Genomic DNA, 19,975 nt, shown 5'->3' on the forward strand with positions numbered 1-19,975 from the left:
GGCGCCTGCCACCATGCCCGGCTAATTTTTGTATTTTCAGTAGAGACAGGGTTTCACCATGTTGGCCAGGCTGGTCACAAACTCCTGACCTCAGGTGATCCGCCCGCCTCAGCCTCCCAAAGTGCTGGGATTACAGGCGTGAGCCACCGATTGAATTTTTTCAATATAGTTCATACTGTAACTACATGCAGGCCTAGCTCTTGTCCTATCTTCACTTGCCTGTCACCGTTTTTGAATCATCTAATCACATCTAATTTTTCAGTTCCTGTGTTATCACTTTTGATTCCTTTTCTGAACTTTCATCTTTTTTTGCAAATTCTCTCCTCTTGAGTATCCATTTTCATAAAATGTCACATAGGTTTATAATTGGGAGACAAGGATGCAACACAACTACACACTTTGCTGTCTGTGTATAAACTAAATAATAGATGCAGAGTGAAAAACTCCAACACAGACTCTGAAAGAAGTGATGTGATTAGTCACTGTTCGTGACAGACATCTGCTAATTACATAGTGATTTGTTAACACAAGAGCTAGCACTGAAGTTTATACTTTATGCAATTGCTCACAGTTAACACACTATGGTAAATGAAATATGAACTGTGTTGTTAGAGAACTGGCATTTAAACCTTGGCAACTGAAATTCAAGCATATCAGAACAAAATAAAAGTGAGGACTAACTTACTATTACACATTTGCTACCAAATACACAGTAGGTCTTGAGAAAGACCACTAATTTCAATACTGTAATATTCTAGTCACTGTTCTGCTACTAACAAACAAAGCTTAAGGGAGAAACTTCACCCCTCTGGGACTCGATTTCTTCAACCCATATAATGAATATATAATAAAGTTGGGCTACATAATCCTAAAAAACTCTTTCCAAACGTTCAAATTTAATGCTCACAATTCACTCTCAAGCTAGGCGTAAACTAAAAACTCGAATTAGTATTATATAATGGACACTGAATACTTGTTAAGAAAACTATAAAAAGTAGGTCTAATTCTCTCTACATAAAGTATTTCTTTTTAATTAAATGACTTTTAAAAAATAATAATAATAATTTTTTCTTTTCCCCCAGACAGGGACTCACTCTGTCACCCAGGCCAGGGTGCAGTGGCATGATCTTTGCTCACCACAGCCTTGAACTCCTGGGCACCAGCAATCCTTCCGTCTCAGCCTCCTGAGTAGTTGGAATTACAGGTACATCCAGTGAATTTTTTTCTTTATTTTTTTGTAGAGACAGGGTCTCACTGTTGCCAATTCTGGTCCCAAACCCCCAGGCTAAAGCGATCCTCCCAACTCAGCCTCCCAAAGTGCTAGGGTTACAGGGGTGAGCCTGACTTTTTAAGACATTAACAATTCTTCCTTTAAAAAAGAAGCAAATACATCTTCTTTTTGCATTTTTATTCATTTCAAAATTTATGTAAAGTTACTTAAACAAAATGATTAGTTCCCAGAAATTACACTGACATAAACTAAAAACAGGCTTGGTTTCTCCATCAAAAAAAGACTGGCTAACTGTCAACTTGCTGTAGGTACACTTATTGTCTGTAATACACATTTCATGTGCTGGTAGTAATTTTTTTTAGTAGAACTTTTTTTAAAGGTTATATAAAATAAAAACCAAAGTTCTACGTAGAAGCAATGGAGTTAAGTTGCATTTTACAACTCAAATTGTATAAAATAAAGCAACTGAATTACTTTCAAGTTCAGAAAAAAACTTAACAAGCCAGCTACTAAAAATGTTCTATTGAAGTTTTGCAAAACGTATCTTTTGAGTGTTAAATTTACATTATATATTTTAATGAAAAAACTTCTGTTTGAATAGCTACAATAACCTGATAAACATAAAATAGTCAAAATGTATCACTGAATATAGAGAATAGAGCCCATTACTGAGAAAATAGCTTTAAAAAAAAAGGCCATCACCTTAAAATTACTTTTGGTTTTTTTGTTTTTGTTTTTTTGTTTTTTTGAGATGGAGTCTTGCTCTTGTCACCCATGGAGTACAATGGCGTGATCTCGGCTCACTGCAACCTCTGCCTCCTGGGTTAAAGCAATTCTCCTGCCTCAGCCTCCCAAGTAGCTGGGATTACAGATGCGCACCACCACATCTGTAATCTATTTTTTTTTGAGGGAAAAGAAAAATAAACTATAGTTTTTGTCATTAAGTTTACTAGTCCAAAATAATGTATAGAATTGGTTACCAAGTTGGAAGAATCAGGAATATTTATGATAAAATCATGGCATTCCTCAAAGAAACTATTTTCAGTGCTTCCTAAAGTCTATAGCAAACATGATGTAAATCATAAAACTTATAACTAAAACAACAAATAAAAGTTTTCTCAATCATTTAAGGTAAAAATAAAAACCTTGGACTGCTTCTCTTCAATCAGTGATACCTAAAGTTAAACAGAGGTGTGAGTTTTCAGGAACTAAGAGTATGTGAATGACCTCTAGTCAGCAAATGGTTGCTAGGCTCTATTTTAAATTTAGGCCCAGTTAGCCACTTGGGATCCAACTTGAAAGACTAGCCCTTTCAGGCTCACATTTTTTCACATAGATCATATTATATACACCTTTAAAATATAATATACATTTTTAACATAAATTTTTAAAATAAAAATTCCAATAATAAAGGCTTCATTTTAGCCAATACACACAACCTTTACAATCTCCCAACCTCTAAGACTGTCACTGCAAATAAAAGTGACAGAGGCCAGGTGAGGTGGCTCACACCTGTAATCTCAGCACTTTGGGAGGCCGAGCTGGGTGGATCACCTGAGCTCAGGAGTTCGAGACCAACCTGGGCAACCTGGTGAAAACCCACCTTTACTAAAATACAAAAAATTAGCCGGGTGTGGGGGCGCCCGCCTGCAGTCCCAGCTACTCGGGAGGCTGAGGCACAAGAATCATTTGAGCCCAGGAGGTGGAGGTTGCAGTGGGCTGAGATCGTGCTACTACACTCCAGCTTGGGCTACAGAGTGAGACTCTGTCTCAAAAAAAAAAAAAAAAAAAAAGAAAAAGAAAAAGTGACAGATAAAAGTTTACCTTTAAAATACTTAAGATAGGCTGGGTGCAATGGCTCACGCCTGTAATCCCAACACTTTAGGAGGCCAAGGCAGGGAGATCACTTGAGGTCAGGAGTTTGAGACCTGCCTGGCCAACATGGTGAAACCCTGTATCTAATAATAATAAAAATGTTAGCCGGGGCCGGTCACAGTGGCTCATGCCTGTAATCCCAGCACTTTGGGAGGCTGAGGCGGGTGGATCACCTGAGGTCAGGAGTTCCAGACCAGTCTGGGCAACATGGTGATACCCTGCCTCTACTAAAAACACAAAAATTAGCCAGCTGTGGTGGCACTCGCCTCTAGTTCCAGCTACTCGGGAGGCTGGGGCAGGAGAATCACTTGAACTCGGGAGGCAGACGTTACAGTGAGCTAAGATCGTGCCACTGCACTCCAATCCGGGTGACAGAGCGAGACTCCGTCTCCAAAAACAATAATAATAATAAAAGAAATTAGCCAGGTATGGTGGCAAACACCTGTAATCCCAGCTACTTGGAAAGCTGAGGCACAAGAATCACTTGAACCCGGGAGGCGGAGGTTGCAGTCAGCCAAGATTGTGCCACTGCATTCCAGCCTGGGCAACAGAGTGAGACTCTGTCTCAAAAAAGGAAGGAAGGGAGGGAGGGTGGGAAAGAAGGGAAAGAAAGAAAGAAAAGAAAGAAGGGAAAGAAGAGAAAGAAAGAAGGAAAGAAAAAGAAAAGAAAGAAAAAAAGACATTTGCTTGCCACATAATTTAAACAATAAAAAAAGTACTTTAAAATCCCACTGCAGGGAAATGGTTAATTTATTAAGACAGATTATACACGAAATTCTACGCAGACTTTAAAAAGAATAAGGTAGAGGGTTCTGGAGACGGATGGTGTTAATAGTAGCACAACAATGCGAATGTACTTAATGCCACTGATACACCTAAAAATGGTTAAATGGAAGATTTTATGTTATGTATATTTTATCAAAATAAAGATATAAAAAGGTATATTATTTATGGCATCAGAGTTCCAGAAGCAGAGGAGAAAGACTGCAGAGCAGAAAAAAATATCTGAAGAAATAATGGCTGGAAACTTCCCAAATTTGATGAAAGACAGATAGATATCTGCAGATTCAAGAAGCTAAGCAAACGTCAAACAGGAAAACCCAAAGATATATACACCAAGACACTCATAATCAAACTGCCAAAACCTAAACAACAACAACAACAACAAAAATCTTTGAACAGTCAGAAACAAACAACACATTACTTATAACTACAGACTTTCCATCAGAAACCATGGATGCCAAAAGAAAGAAAAACAGGCAGGGTATGGTGGCTCATGACTGTAATGCCAGCACTTTGGGAGGCCAAGATGGGAGGATCGCTTGAGCCCAAAGTTTGAGGCTGCAGTGAGCTAGGATCACCACTGCACTCCAGCCTGGGTGACAGAGCGAGACCTCGTCTCAAAAAAAAAAGGAAAAAGAAAAAGAAAGGCTCTTCATACAAAAGTGAAATATCAGAAGAAAATGTAGAAAATTGAGAATGAAGAGCAACAGAAATAATAAATATCTGAATAAATATAACTATTTCTATATATAGACTATTGCTTTATTTTTCACTTATTTAACCTATGTTTAACAGTGGAGCGTAAAAAATATTATACGGTTTTCAATATATACATATATGGAAACTACAACATAAAAGGGAGAGTAAAACAGCCCTCCAAATTCATTGTCTAGATCTCACTTGAAGTGACTTTTTTTTTGAGACACAGTCTCCCTCTGTCACCCAGACTGTACCCTAGTACAGTGGTACGCTCATGGCTCAGTGCTGGGATTACAGAATGAGCCACCACGCCAGGTCTGAAATGATAAAATACTGATTCTATGAAGCCAGTCCCAAAACATTATATACTACAGTAGTTCATTTATGACTTTTTTTTTTTTTTTTGAGACAGAGTTTTGCTCTTGTTGCCGAGGCTGAAGTGCAATGGCATGATATCGGCTCACTGAAACCTCCGCCTCCTGAGTTCAAGCGATTCTCATGCCTCAGCCTCTTGAGTAGCTGGGATTACAGGTGCATGCCACCATGCCTAGCTAATTTTTTTGTGTTTTTAGTAGAGACGGGGTTTCACCACGTTGTCCAGGCTGGTTTCAAACTCCTGACCTCAGGTGATCTGCCTGCCTCAGTCTCCCAAAGTGCTGGGATTACAGGCGTGAGCCACAATGCCTGGCCTTCTCACTTACGACATTCTCAAAAACACAAAACTATAGCAACAGATAACACTACAGTGGCAGCCAGTGGCTAAAGGTGAATAGAGGCTATGACTATAAAAGAAAGCACCCCAAAAATGGGGTGATAGAAGCGTATCCTGTTTGCGGTGGTGTTTATAAGAATCTATGTGTGTGTTTAAAATTCAATCAACTATGCACCAAATGTCAAAAAAGGAATTTTATAGATTTTCATACTCGTGTGAATTAGAAAAAGAAAAAAGAGGCCGAACGCGGTGGCTCACACCTGTAATCCTAGCACTTTGGGAGGCCGAGGCAGACAGATCACCTGAGGTCAGGAGCTCGAGACCAACCTGGCCAACATGGTAAAACCTTGTCTCTACTAAAAATACAAAATTAGCTGCGCGTGATGGTGCATGCCTGTAATCCCAGCTACTCGGGAGGCTGAAGCAGGAGAATCACTTGAATCTGGGAGGTAGAGGTTGCAGTGAGCTGAGATTGTGACACTGTACTCCAGCCTGGGCAATAAGAGCAAAACTCCATCTCAAAAAAAAAAAAGAAAGAAAAGAAAAAAGGAATTTTAGCATACATTCATTTAAAAAATAAAATACATATGTATGCAACATAAATTTATGTATAATTGTAAATAAATAGTGAGTAGTAAAATTACAAGAGATTTTTATCTTTTCTGTATACCTTTTTATTTTTATTTACTTATTTTCACTTGTATCAAAAATTACTATCAAACTCCATTCACTGGATCAGAGACCCTTGTAATATTAGTGAAAAACTTGCCCCTCATGTAGCACACTACCTACACTTGTGAGCTTATACCTTTTAAAATCTTTCAAATCATCTACAACAATGCTGCCTTTATAATAAAAGTAAGACATTCAAAGATAACCACAAAATGGTTGGACAAGGTGGTTCACGCCTGTAATCCCAACACTTTGGGAGGCCGAGGCAGGTAGATCACTTGAAGTCAGGAATTCGAGACCAGCCTGGCCAACATGGTGAAACCCCATCTCTACTAAAAAAAATAAACAAACATTAGCCAGGCATGGTGGTGGGTGCCTTAATCTCAGCTACTGGGGAGGCCTGAGGCAGGAGAATCGCTTGAACCTGGGAGGCGGAGGTAGCAGTGAGCCGAGATCGCGCCATTGCACTCTAGACCTTGGGCGACAAGAGTGAAACTCCATCTCAAAAAAAAAAAAACACAACACAAAAAAACCCCACAAAATACTTAAGTTTCTTTAAGAAGATGTCCCTTAAATATAGTTCTGTCATAGAATTATTTGAAAAATAAATAAATCAGAATACTCTAAAGTAGTTTTTTTTGTGGTTTTTTTTTTTAAGACAGAGTCTTACTCTGTCGGCCAGGCTGGACTACAATGGTGCGATCATAGCTCACTGTAGCCTCAAGCTCCTGGGCTCAAGCAATCACCATAAAGTATTTTGAGATTGCAAATATAAAGTGTAATTACAAAGGCAGACAACTGCCTTCCCCAACCTATCCCTAAAAATTTACTAACAAAACAATTACAAGGTTTTTAAAGAGAGAGATGAGACAGGATAACCTAGTTTCTTATGTGTAATCTCCCCTTTCAGAATATATAATCATTATACACATATAAATGATCAGTACAAAGCCAAATATTAGACCAAATTATTCTGACTAAATTCTTTATTGCTCAATTACCTAAAACTATTTTATCCTTTCCTTACAAGTCTAAGGAACAAATCTAAGGCAATGCCCAGCACAATTTAAAGGACAAATATGTGGTTGTTGAATACATAATGCAAACATAAAGCTATTCTTAAAATTTAAGAAAAACATTTCGGTCTATGTCAAAGAAATAAGCTAAATTTACAAAAATGCATTCAAAGAATAAAGTTTATTTAAATAACTCATTTTCATAAAGATCCCCAAACTTGTACCATGTATAACCAAAATTATAAAATTAATATTATAAAATGTCAACAATTAAGTCATCTTGTTTCATTTCTCAGATTCAATGAGGTTGGCATCCATATTTAGTCCGGAAGGCATCTGTGCTATAGAACCTCTCTCAAACCCATCCACCATTTCTCCCCAAATTCACATACCATTCTAACATGTCTTCCATTTTCTGTCATTCACACCACTTTTCCTCCTTCAAACAAGGCTGTCTGCTCTAATCGTTCAACTTGCTATGTCAATTATTTGGTATTATTGTTTTGCATGAATCTTCCAAAAGCAAAAAATTTCCTTTTATCATCCACTTTCTTTTGTTTTCTGAGACAGGGTCTCACTCTGTCACCCAGGCTGGAGTGCAGTGGCATGATCTCGGCTCACTGCAACCCCCACCCCCCAGGTTCAAGCAAACCTCCACCTCAGCCTCCTGAGTAGCTGGGACTACAGGCATGCGCCACCATGCCCAGCTAATTTTTGTATTTTTGGTAGAGACAGGGTTTCGCCATGTTGCCCAGGATGGTCTCGAACTGCTGAGCTCAAGTGATTTCATCCCTCTTGGCCTCCGAAAGAGCTGGGATTACAGGCATGAACCACCACACCCATCTTATCATCCACTCTTAACTACGAAAACTCACTTTGATTCTAGTACTTCAAGCGGAACACTAAAGTAGACTAGTTCAGGCGACTAGGGTTCTAGACCAGCTCAACCACCAAATTATGAGAGATTGGCCCTAAAAGTCTGAAATTTCTCAATGAATGAACTCCTATTTCTCAAGCACCTAGCACGGGATAGACAGTTTGTATATACCATTGTATTTCATTTGTGTGGGACACAGTAGGTGTACTCTGTACATATTATTAAGTGAATAAACTACCTTAAAATTAAGTACTATGGTCAGGTGCAGTGGCTCATGCCTGTAATCCCAGCACTTTGGGAGGCTGAGGCAGGTGGATCACTTGAGGTCAGGAGTACAAGACCAGCCTGGCCAACATGGCAAAACCCCATTTCTACTAAAAATACAAAAATTAGCCAGGTGTGATGACACATGCCTGTAATCCCAGCTACACAGGAGGCTGAGGCAGGATAATTGCTTGAACCCAGGAGGTGGAGGTTGCAGTGAGCTGAGATTGAGCCACTGCACTCCAGCCTGGGTGATATCGAGATTCCATCTCAAAAAAATTAAAAAATTAGCCGGGTGTGGTGGCAGGCGCCTGTAATCCCAGCTACTTGGGAGGCTGAGGCAGATGAATCACTTGAACCCGGGAGGTGGAGGTTGCAGTGAGCCGAGATTGCACCATTGCACTCCAGCCTGGGGGACAGAAGCAAGACTTCGTCTCAAAAAATAGTAATAGCCAGGTACGGTGGCTCACGCCTGTAATCCCAGCACTTTGGGAGGCCGAGACAGGCGGATCACGAGGTCAGGAGATCGAGACCGTCCTGGCGAACACGGTGAAACCCTGTCTCTACTAAAAACATAAAAAATTAGCCGGGCGTGGTGGCGGGCACCTGTAGTCCCAGCTACTTGGGAGGCTGAGGCAGGAGAATGGCGTGAACCCGGGAGGCAGAGCTTGCAGTGAGCCGAGATCGTGCCACTGCACTCCAGCCTGGGCGACAGAGCAAGACTCTGTCTCAAAAAAAAAAAATAATAAATAATAATAATAATAATAATAATAATTTAAAAATTTTTTTAAACGAAATTTTTTTTAAAGTACTGCATGTGTTTGCAGATACACAGAAAAACATCATTTACCTTCTAAGGGCATTGTTTGTCCAAGGGTACCCATGTGATGTCACAGCCAGACACTGTACCAAGGTACAGGGGTTTTTGCACTGCATTCATACCCTGAAAGCTTTCTAAACTGCACAGCACTAAAACCTAAACCTACCAAGTTTTCACTACCAATGCAGTGTTTTCTCCCCTTACTCTAATGTGGACTTTTATGTTCAAATTCAGTTAGTCTCTCTATCATGCCTACTAAATGATACTACTAAGAATTCAAAAGATGAAAGTAATTTTAAAGATAATTTAGTATTAACAGAGATCTCTCATTTTAGAGATGAGGAAAAAGAAATCACCCAAGGACATTCAGAAAGTTAACATGCCCAGTTCAGTCAGTTAGCCAACGGTAATTTATTGCATATTTGTCTACTACAAATCAGGCACAAACAGTGCTGGTCTGCATTAAAACTATGTTAAAACAGATCTGAAAATGAAGCATTTCTGTACTTTTCACAGTTTATCAGGAAATGTAGATATTACACAAACAATTACATAGTTAGATGAATGGTATCATGGGGAAGAAGAAAATGCTATGAAATGTATTTAGCAGTGACTTAACCTAGTCTACAAATTTAAAAGGCATCCATTAGATTAGAAGGATGAAAAAGCATTTGCTATAGGAAAAGGTAAGAAAGTTTTAGTGGAGGAGGTCCACAACAGAAGAAATGGAGTATAGGTGTAAAAGAAACAAGACATAAAACTAAATATATAATCACAACCATATATGCCCAACCTTGAATGATTTTGAACTTTATCATATGGTTACTGGAAAGCCACTGAAAAATTTTAAGTAGAGCCATAATGTGATTAAAGAATTTAAAAGATCACTCTGGAACATCTTATTGTGTTAAAAAGTAAGTAAAGACCAAAAAACTAATGGATATTTTTAAAAAATAAAATGAAACAAAACAAAAAGAAGGTAGGTTAGAGGGGCTCCCACAGGCTGAATATGGGATAATTTGAGTATCAAAATGAATACTGGTAACAATGGATCATGACACACTGATTAAAGAATTCATGAGACCTTACTGATACTTAAAAATAAACAAGCATTCATAGAAGGAAAATATAACACAAGGCCCTAAAATATGGTGGAGAAAAAGGAAGGGAGAGAGATAAATGAAATATACTATTCTACAGGTTCTATAAATGATATAATTTTTAAAGATAATAACTTAAAAGATGCATGCTGTAATCTTTACAATAACCTCTAAATACAAAGGAATACATCTAAATACTCAAAATAGAACAGTGAAAAAATGCAATCTACCTACAATAAGGCAAGAATAAAGAACAAATGGCATCAATAAGACACAAATAAGAAGACAGAAGACTTAAATCCAACTATGTAATTACTACATTAAGTCTAAAAGGAATAAACACAACAATTACAAACTGTCGGACTGCAGAAAAAGGCAAAACCCACATATAGACACAGACTGAAAGTCAAAGGGTGGGGAGGGTAACACATGTCAATCCAAACACTAAGCATAAAAAAAACCTGATATTAAATATAACCACATTAATCTCAGATATAGGAGGCCTAAAGAGAAAGTATGCACCCAGCACAATGGCTCACACCTGTAATCCCAACACTTTGGGAGGCAAAGGAAGGAGGATCACTTGAGGCCTGGAGTTGGAGACCAGCCTGGGCAACAAAGCAAGAAAAATCCCATCTCCACAAAAAATAAGAAAACTCAGCTAGGCACAGTGGTGTGTACCTGTAGTTCCAGCTACTTGGGAGGCTGAGATGGGAGGACTGCTGGAGCCCAGGAGTTCGAGGCGGCAGTAAGTTATGATTATGCCACTGCACTCCAGCCTGGGTGATGAGCAAGACACTGTCTCTAAAAAAAAAGAAGAGAAAACATGACAAGAATAGAGTCACTCAGCCAAGCATGGTGGCCCAAGTCTGTAATCCCAACACTTTGGGAGGCTGAGAGATCACTTGAGAAAAAAAATCTTAAAAAAAACAGAAAGAAAAAAGAATAGAGTCACTAAATATGATCATCAACAAGATGATCACACACTCTATATGTGAAGCAACTAACAATACAACTTCAAAATACATGAAGCAAAAAACAGAACTAAAGGGATAAGTAAAATCTCCAACTGTGGCTGCAGATTTATAGTTCTGTCAGTTAGAACAAGACAAAAAAACAAGTAAGACACAGAAGATTTTTACAGCCCTACCAACCAACTTGACCCAAGTGATATTTATAGAAACACTACACCTAATAACTTGGTATGCACTTTTTAAAGTTTACTTGTGGGCTGGGCGCAGTCACTCACGCCTGTAATCCCAGCACTTTGGGAGGCCAAGGCGGATGGATCACGAGGTCAGGAAATCGAGACCATCCTGGCCAACATGGTGAAACCCCGTCTCTACTAAAAATACAAAAATTAGCTGGTCGTAGTAGCGCATGCCTGTAATACCAGCTACTTAGGAGGCTGAGGCAGGAGAATCGCTTGAACCAGGCAGTCAAAAGTTGCAGTGAGCCGAGATCGCGCCACAGCACTCCAGCCTGGGGACAGAGCAAGACTCTGTCTAAAAAATAATAAAAAATAAATAAAGTTTACTTGTGGGGGCACCAAGATACACTATATGCTGGACCATAAAAAAAGAGCATTGATAGAAATCAAATAATTGAGGCTGGGAGTGGTGGCTCACACGTGTAATCCTATCACTTTGGAAGGCCAAGGTGGGAAGATTGCTTGAGGCCAGAAGCTGGAGACCAGCCTGGGAAACATGGTGAAACCCCATATCTAAAAAAAAAAATACAAAAAAAAAATTAGCCAGGCATTGTGGCACACGCTATAGTCACAGCTACTCTTAAGAGGCTGAGGTGGGAGGATGATTTGAGCCCAGGAGGCAGAGGTTGCAGTAAGCTAAGATCGAGCCATTGCACCCCAGCCTGGACGACAGAGCCAGATCCCGTCTCAAAGAAAAAAAAAAAAAAAGAAAAAAAATCAAATAACTGAAATAATAGAAAATACATTCTCTGACCTCAGTGGTATTAAATTTGAAATCACTATAAAACAAGATAATTACAATATCAAAAATTAGAAATTAAGCATACTTCTAAAGAAACTATGGCCGGGCGCGGTGGCTCACGCCTGTACTCCCAGCACTTTGGGAGACCAAGGTGGGCAGATCACTAGGTCAGGAGTTCGAGACCAGCCTGGCCAACATAGTGAAACCCCATCTCTACTAAAAATACAAAAAATTAGCCGAGTGTGCTGGTATGCACCGGTAATCCCAGCTACTCAGGAAGCTGTGGCAGGAGAATCGCATGAACGTGGGAGGCGCAGGTTGCAGTGAGCTAAGATCATGGCATTGCACTCCAGCCCAGGTGACAGCGCGAAACTCCGTTTCAAAAAAAAAAAAGAAACTGTATGGTAATGTAAGTAGAAAAATAAATCAGAGAAAACTCAGTAAATATTTTGAACTGAATGATATATAAACACAACTTACTAAGAGTTTGGGGATGCACTTAAAGCAGGGCTTAGAAATGTCTATAGCTTTAAACCATAAGCTATCGATATAACTTAAAGAAGGATGCCAAATCAAGAAGCTAGGAAAAGAAAGCAAAGTAAACCCTAAATAAGTGGAAAGAAGGAAATAATAAAGATAAAAGCAAACATCAATCAAATAATGATAAAAGCAAAAATAAATTAAATAGAAAATAAAGAACAGCATAAAAATCAGTGAAACCAAAAATGAGTTCTATCAAAAGATCAATATAGGCTGGGCGCCGTGGCTCATGCATGTATCACTTGAGGTCAGGAGTTTGAGACCAGCCTGGCCAACATGGCAAAGCCCTGTCTCTACTAAAAATCCAAACATTAGATCGGTGTGATGGTGCGTGCCTATAGTTGCAGCCACTTGGGAGGGTGAGGCAGGAGAATCGCTTGAACCCAGACGGCGGAGGTTGCAGTGAGCCGATATTGTGCCACTGTACTCCAGCCTGGGTGACTCCGTCTCAAAAAAAAAAAAACAAAAAAAACAAAAAACACAAATTGCCAATATCAGGAATGAAAGAGGGATCACCACTACAAATCTACAGACATTACAAGGAAAATAAAGAAATACTATAAGCAATTTTTTCTCTTTTTTTTTTTTTTTTTGAGACAAGGTATCCCTCTGTCACCAGGCTGGAGTGCAATGGTACCATGACAGCTCATTGCAGCCTCGACCTCCCAAGTTCAACTGATCCTCCCACCTCAGCCTCCAGAGTAGCTGGCACTACAGGCAATCACCACACCTAACTAATTTTTGGATTTTTTGCAAAGACAAGGTTTTTTTGTTTTTTGTTTTTGCCAGGTTTCCCAGGTTGGACTCGAACTCCTAGACTCAAGTGATCCTCCCACCTCAACCTCTGGTGGAGCTAGGAATATAGGTGTGGTCACTATGCCCTGGATAATTTTTTTTTTTTTTTGGAGACAGTGTTTCCATGTATTGCTCAGGCTGGTCTCAAACTCCTGGCCTCAAGCAATCCTCCCACCTCCAGCCTCCAGAGTAGCTGAGATTACAGGCATGAGTCACCACATCAGGCTCTCTTTTTAAAAACAGCTCTTTAAAATGCAAAAGCCAGACTGGGTGCAGTAGCTCACACCTATAATCCCAGCACTTTAGGAGGTCAAGGCTGGAGGATCACATAAGCCCAGAAGTTTGAGACCAACTTAGCAACATAGTAAGATCCCATCTCTACAAAAAATAGTCAAATTAGGCTGGGCACTGAGGCTCACAACTGTAATCCCAGCATTTTGGAAGGCCGAGGAGGGCGGATCATGAGGTCAGGAGATCGAGACCATCCTGGCTAACATGGTGAAACCCTGTCTCTACTAAAAATACAAAAAATTAGCAGGGCATTGTGGCAGGCACCCGTAGTTCCAGCTACTCGGGAGGCTGAGGCAGGAGAATGGCATGAAACCGGGAGGCGGAGCTTGCAGTGAGCTGAGATCGCACCACTGCACTCCAGCCTGCGCAACAGAGCGAGACTCCATCTCAAAAAAAAAAAAAAAAAAAAAAGTCAAATTAGCCAGTCCGCTGGCACAGGCCTGCAGTCCCAGCTTCTCCAGAGGCTGAGGCAGGAGGATCTATTGAGCCCAGGGGTCAAGGCAGCAGTGAGCTGTGATGGTGCCACTGCACCCCAGCCTGAGTAACATAGCAAGGCCCTGTATCAAAAAAAAAAAAAAAAAAGCAAGAGCCGTTTTTAGCTTGTGGATAATACAAAAATAGGCTACCGACTAGAATTTGGCCTGTGAGCTACAGCTTGCTGACCCTTGTTCTAGAGACTGCGCTCAGACAACAAAAATGAATGGAACAGGATTTCAACTTTTCGGCTATTATGAAGTAACAGAGAGTGGATTTACCTTCCTGCCTTAAACAACTAAAAGGTCAGACAAAATTATGAAGTAAGTTTTCATAATTTGGCATTGGAGAACAAGCAGAATAGAACAGTAAGCTCTGAGAGAAGAGAAACAAACGAGGTGAGTCCTATCATTGCCCCAGCTTACCGTCTGGAGAGTTTCCAGGCCACATAGCATACAGAGTGAACCTAAATGGAGCCTGGCAATCTCCCGAAGTTGAGGAAACAGGGTTCAGAGTTAGCAGACATCAAAGAGGCCAGAATACTAAAAAGGAGAGAGATACACTGAGGAAGCCAGAATACTAAAAAGGAGAGAGATACACTGAGAAGTCCAGAGATCTGCAGAGTACTCTCCTCTAGTCTTCAGCTAAGTATCAAGCTGCACAAGTAAGAGAAGAAACCATGGAGGCCAGTGAAACAGTCACCAGAAAAAAGCGGGCAGAACAATTCCTAGAGTTTATACAGGGCCTGAAATGGTTCATGTTCCATCAACCAGAAGGAAAAGACAAGACTTTTTTTTTTTTTTGAGACACCCTCTCACTCTGTCACCCAGGCTGGAGTGCAGTGGCATGACCTTGGCTCACTGCAGCCTCCACCTCCTAGGTTCAAGCGATCCTCCTGCCTCAGTCTCCTGACTAGCTGGGACTACAGGCACCTGCCACCATGCCAGACTAATTTTGTACTTTTAGTAGAGACGAGGTTTCACCATGTTGGCCAGGCTGGTCTTGAACTCCTGACCTTAAGTGATCCGCCCGCCTTGGCCTCCCAAAGTGCTGGGATTACAGGTGTGAGCCACCGCACTCAGCCCAGAAGGAAAAGACCTTCTAACACATGGGGTATCACATGGGGCATCAAATATTCAATAGTATAATAAAAAGTCAGCAGTAGGATAAAATTAGCTTTTGCCAAGAAGCTATTCTGGTGCCACCACGTAACAAAGATTAAAAGTAAGCCTCAAAAAGATTTGTTTATCTTATTATTTTTTTAAGGCAGGGATACAGGGTACCAAAAATATCTGTTTCTAGTAACTTTACTGTATCCCAGAACAAAGCTTGAGAATAGTTAAGGGAATTTTTTTTTTAAGTCCTGCACCCAACTAGGTAGAGGCCACAATGTCTAGCATTCAATCAAAAGCTATCAAGCATGCAAAGAAGCAAGAACAGCCAATTTATAATGAGAAAGGTTAATCAACAGAAACAGATCCAGAAATTATACAAATGATAAAACTAGTAGACCATTAAAAGAACTATTATAAATATATTCCATGTATTCAAGAAGGTAAAGGTGAAAGCATGAATATACTAAGGAGACACACAGATATATATAAAAAGTACCCAAACTGAACTTAGAGATGAAAAACCCAATGTCTAAGATGAAAATTACACAGAATGGAACTAACAGAAAATTATACACTGCAGAAGACTGGTGAATTAGAACATACAGCAAAAGAAACAGTCCAAAATAAAAAGAGAAAAAAGGCTAAAGAAAATTAGTGAGCTATGGAACAACATCTAGTGATATAATATACATATAACTGGAGTCAATAAATATGCTAGGGAGAAGACAAAAAGATTTTGAAAATATAATGGCCAAAACTTCCCAATTTTATGAAAACTGTATACTCACAGAATCAGAATGCTCAATGAACCCTGTGCAGAAGTTTGAAATAAACCATACCAAGGCATAATCAAATTCCTGATAAAAAGTGATAGAGAATTCTTAAATGCAGCTAGGGGGAAAATGGTATTACATCCAAAGGAACAAAAATAATAACAGTAGACTCATAAAAGCAATGCTGAGGCAGGAAAATAGAATCTGGAGGCAGGGAACCTAAGGCCAATTCACACTGACTTCCCAGAGCTAAATCAAAAGGAAAACCCCAAATCTCCACACCTAAGTAACAGAAGGGCTGGAGGCTACTCCCTTTGCAAACCCCACTCTTTTTCTATGTGGCAGATGGAAAATTGAAAGAATCTCTGTTGCCGGGCATAGTGGCTCATGCCTGTAATCCCAGCACTTTGGGAGGCCAAGGTGGGTGGATCACGAGGTCAGGAGATCAAGACCATCCTGGCGAACACTGTGAAAACCCGTCTCTACTAAAAATACAAAAAAAAATAGCCAGGCGTGGTGGCAGGCGCCTGTAGTCCCAGCTACTCTGTAGGCTGAGGCAGGAGAATGGCATGAACCCAGGGCACGGAGCTTGCAGTGAGCCGAGATGGCACCATTGCACTCCAGCCTGGGCAACAGAGCAAGACTCTGTCTCATAAAAAAAAAAGAAAAGAAAAGAAAAGAAAGAAAGAAAGAAAGAATCTCTGTTGGTTGCTTTCTGCAACCAATCAGATGTTTGCATAAGAGTGTAACTTTGTAACTTCACTTTAGCCTTTGATTGGTTGCTTTCTGCAACTTACCAGGCAACTATTCAGACTGATTCCTGGCTAAGTCTTTGTTGGCACAGAAGTATAACTTTGTAACTTCACTTTAGCCTTTGATTGGTTGCTTTCCACAACCAGAGGTTTGCACAGGGTACAACTTTTGTAACTTAACTTCAGCCTCTCATTGGGGGCCACATTTACAAAGGGTGTACACCAAGTAACCAATGAGAAACCTCTAAAGAGGATTTAAACCCCAGAAAATTCTGTAATGGCACCCTTGAGCCCCTATGCTCCAACCGGCTCCCACACTGTGAAGTTTACTTTCATTGTCAATAATCTCTGCTTTTTTTTTGCTTCATTCTTTTCCCGCTTTGTTTGTGTTTTGTCCAATTCTTTGTTCAAGACGCCAAGAACCTGAACACCTTCCATTGGTAACAATGCAATCCAGAAGGTATAGGAGCAACATCTTTAAAGTACTGAAAGTAAAGGAAAATGTCAATCTAGAATTCAAAATCCTGCAAAAATATCTCTCAAAACTACACCAGGTGTGGTGGTGCATACCTGTAATCCCAGCTACTCAAGAGACTGGGGCAGGAGGATCACCTGAGCTCAAGAATTTGAGTTCAGCCTGGGCCACATGGCAAGACTCTGTTTCTTAAAAACAAACAAACAAACAAACAAAAAACTTTCAAAACTGAAGGCAAAATAAATACCTGTTCAGAAACAGAGAATTCATCACTACCAGACCAGTACTACAAGAGGTATTAAAGGGAAGTCCTTCAGCAGAAGGAAAATGACACCATATGAAAATAAGCGTCTACCCTAAGTAAAGAGTATGGCAATGTAACTATGTGGGTTCTCACCAGTTATAAATGGATTGCCTCTCAACTCCAAACCCACTCTTCTCTGCCCTGCTTTACATAATGGAGATGGACCCTGCAAAACTTTCTCCTTTGCCAGCTGGCACAATGTTAACCTTTGTCAGTAGATGGCACTGGAGGAATACTCTAGAAGGAAGGGGCTTCTCTCCCTGTTAACACTGTTCTCTAGCCGGCTTGCTCCAGTGGAGGTGTTGTGCAGGACTCCAAATGGCCCTCCCAGAGACCAACTCCCCAGCAAGTCTCAGTGACACAGGCACACACGCATGAGTAGTTTCCTGACAAGTTTTGTCAGCACTCCAGAGAGCACCTACCCTGCAAGTTTCAGCAGCACCCCTATGGGAGACAGACTTCCCAGAGAATTTTGCCAGTGTCCCAGCTATCTTCTTAGCCAGATTCAGCAAGGGGCTTCCTAGTGACTTTTTTTTGAGACACAGTATCCTCTGTTGCCCAGGCTGGAGTGCAGTGGTACAAACACAGTGAGTGCACTGCAGCCTTGATCTCCTGGGCTCAAGCAATCCTTCCACCTCAGCCTCTCAAGTAGCTGGGACCATAGGTTCACACCAGTATGTCCAGCTAATATTTTTATTTTTCGTAGAGATGAGGGACTCACCATCCTACTGACTTTTATTGGCACCCCAGGGGGGCATTTTTTAATTGCCAGCAAAAGCCTGCCCCACCTCAGATGTTTCCAGCATCCAGTGGGCCACATCTTCTCCAACAAGATCTGAATCTCAGCCTTGAAGCTGGTGGGCTGGCCATCATCCAGATTTATTCCATCCTTGTTAACTTTGCCTCAGACCTAGAGGTAGTGGCCGCTCCCTCTACTGTTATTCTGTATCTTTAGCATTCTCTTTAAGCCTTAGAGTTAATTCCCCATTAATGGTAAATAATTCTTTATGTTAAACTTTCCATATTCAAATTACTGTGTGGTTTCTGTCCTCTGATACAGGACTGGTAGTGGCAGTGGTCATAGGAGACAGGCACACAAAAATGGGATTCAGAATTGGTTTTCGTTGTGTCCTTAGGCTTGAGTATAGGGCTCAAGCAGGAACTAGTTTGGTAATAATCCCACATATGCAGGGGCATCACAGTTAACCAGGCTATCACCTGTGGTTGGTGATGATGAAATGCCAACTAAAGCAAGTACCTTGGGAACCCAAATGGCTGTTGCACTTAACTAGTAAAGCAGTAATGATGGCTACAAAGTCTGTTATGTGAGATGAATTCTCTAAGTGCTGTTCTGCATTTCTGATGAAAATAACAAGTTCAGGTCCATTAAGTCAGCTTAAGTCACAGTCAGAGAAAGAGAGACCTTTCAAGATAACCTTAAAAATATATATACAATTTTTTTTTTTTTTTTTTTTTGTGACAAGCACCCAGGCTGGAGTGCAGTGGCGTGACCTCGGCTCACTGCAACCTCAGCTCACAGCAACCTCTGCCTCCCAGGCTCAAACCATCCTCCCATCTCACCCTCAGGTGTAAGCCAAAATGCCTGGCTCATTTTTGTATTAATAATCTTAATTCTTATATAACCACAGGTTGATATTGCTGAAAATCAAATGCAAAATTTAATTGTGCAAACTGAATTACAAAATTAGTTGAATTCAGTCTCGCCAAGTTTATTGTGTGAGAGTAAGAGCAGACAGAACGAGACTCCGTCTCCAAAAAAAAAAAAAAAAAGAAAGAAAGAAAGAAAAAGTAAGAGCAGGCTGGGCGCGGTGCCTCACGCTTGTAATCCCAGCACTTTGGAAGGCCAGGGCAAGTGGGTCACCTGAGGTCAGGAGTTCAAGACCAGCCTGACCAACATGGTGAAACTCCGTCTCTACTAAAAATGCAAACGTTAGCAGGGTGTGGTGGCACATGCCTGTAATCCTAGCTACTCAGGAGGCTGAGGCAGGAGAATCGCCTAAACCCGGGAGATGGAGGTTGCAGTGAGCCAAGATGGCGTCACTGCACTCCAGCCTGGGCAATAAGAGCGAAAATCCCATCTCAAAAAAAAAAAAAAAAAAAAAAGAGACAGAAAGAAAGAAAAAGAAAAGGTAAGAACAATTACTGGGAAATAATGGGACCCTGAAACTTCAAATGGGAATATCTGGTTGGATCAGAATAAAACTGACAATTTCAAACTTCCACCTGCCCTCTGTATCTAAAAAGAATAGCCTTCTTTCGCTGGAAAATCATGTGATATCCTCATGTGCAACAGATGCCCTACAGGAGGACGTTCATTCTCCTCAAAACCAACCACAGCTAACCCCGTCATCACTACAGGCATAACTAGGGTCAAATCTCAGCATGTTGTAGGGGGACAGGTACACACAATGGAAACAGTTTTACAGGCCAAAAA

General features: G+C 40.6%; 1 protein-coding gene and 1 non-coding gene across 10 annotated transcripts in view; both read right to left on the minus strand.

Moving 5' to 3' along the window:
* The window catches only part of ZMYM4 (zinc finger MYM-type containing 4), a 154,711-nt gene that overhangs the window by 105,848 nt on the left and 28,888 nt on the right, over positions 1 to 19,975 (minus strand). The window lies entirely within an intron of this gene.
* LOC112438417 (small nucleolar RNA SNORA62/SNORA6 family) lies at positions 5,997 to 6,148 on the minus strand. Its single transcript, XR_003026840.1, has one exon. It is a non-coding gene; the product is annotated as a small nucleolar RNA SNORA62/SNORA6 family (small nucleolar RNA).

Source organism: Pan paniscus, chromosome 1 (assembly GCF_029289425.2).
Source record: "Pan paniscus chromosome 1, NHGRI_mPanPan1-v2.0_pri, whole genome shotgun sequence".
NCBI classification, from domain to species: Eukaryota; Metazoa; Chordata; class Mammalia; order Primates; family Hominidae; genus Pan; species Pan paniscus.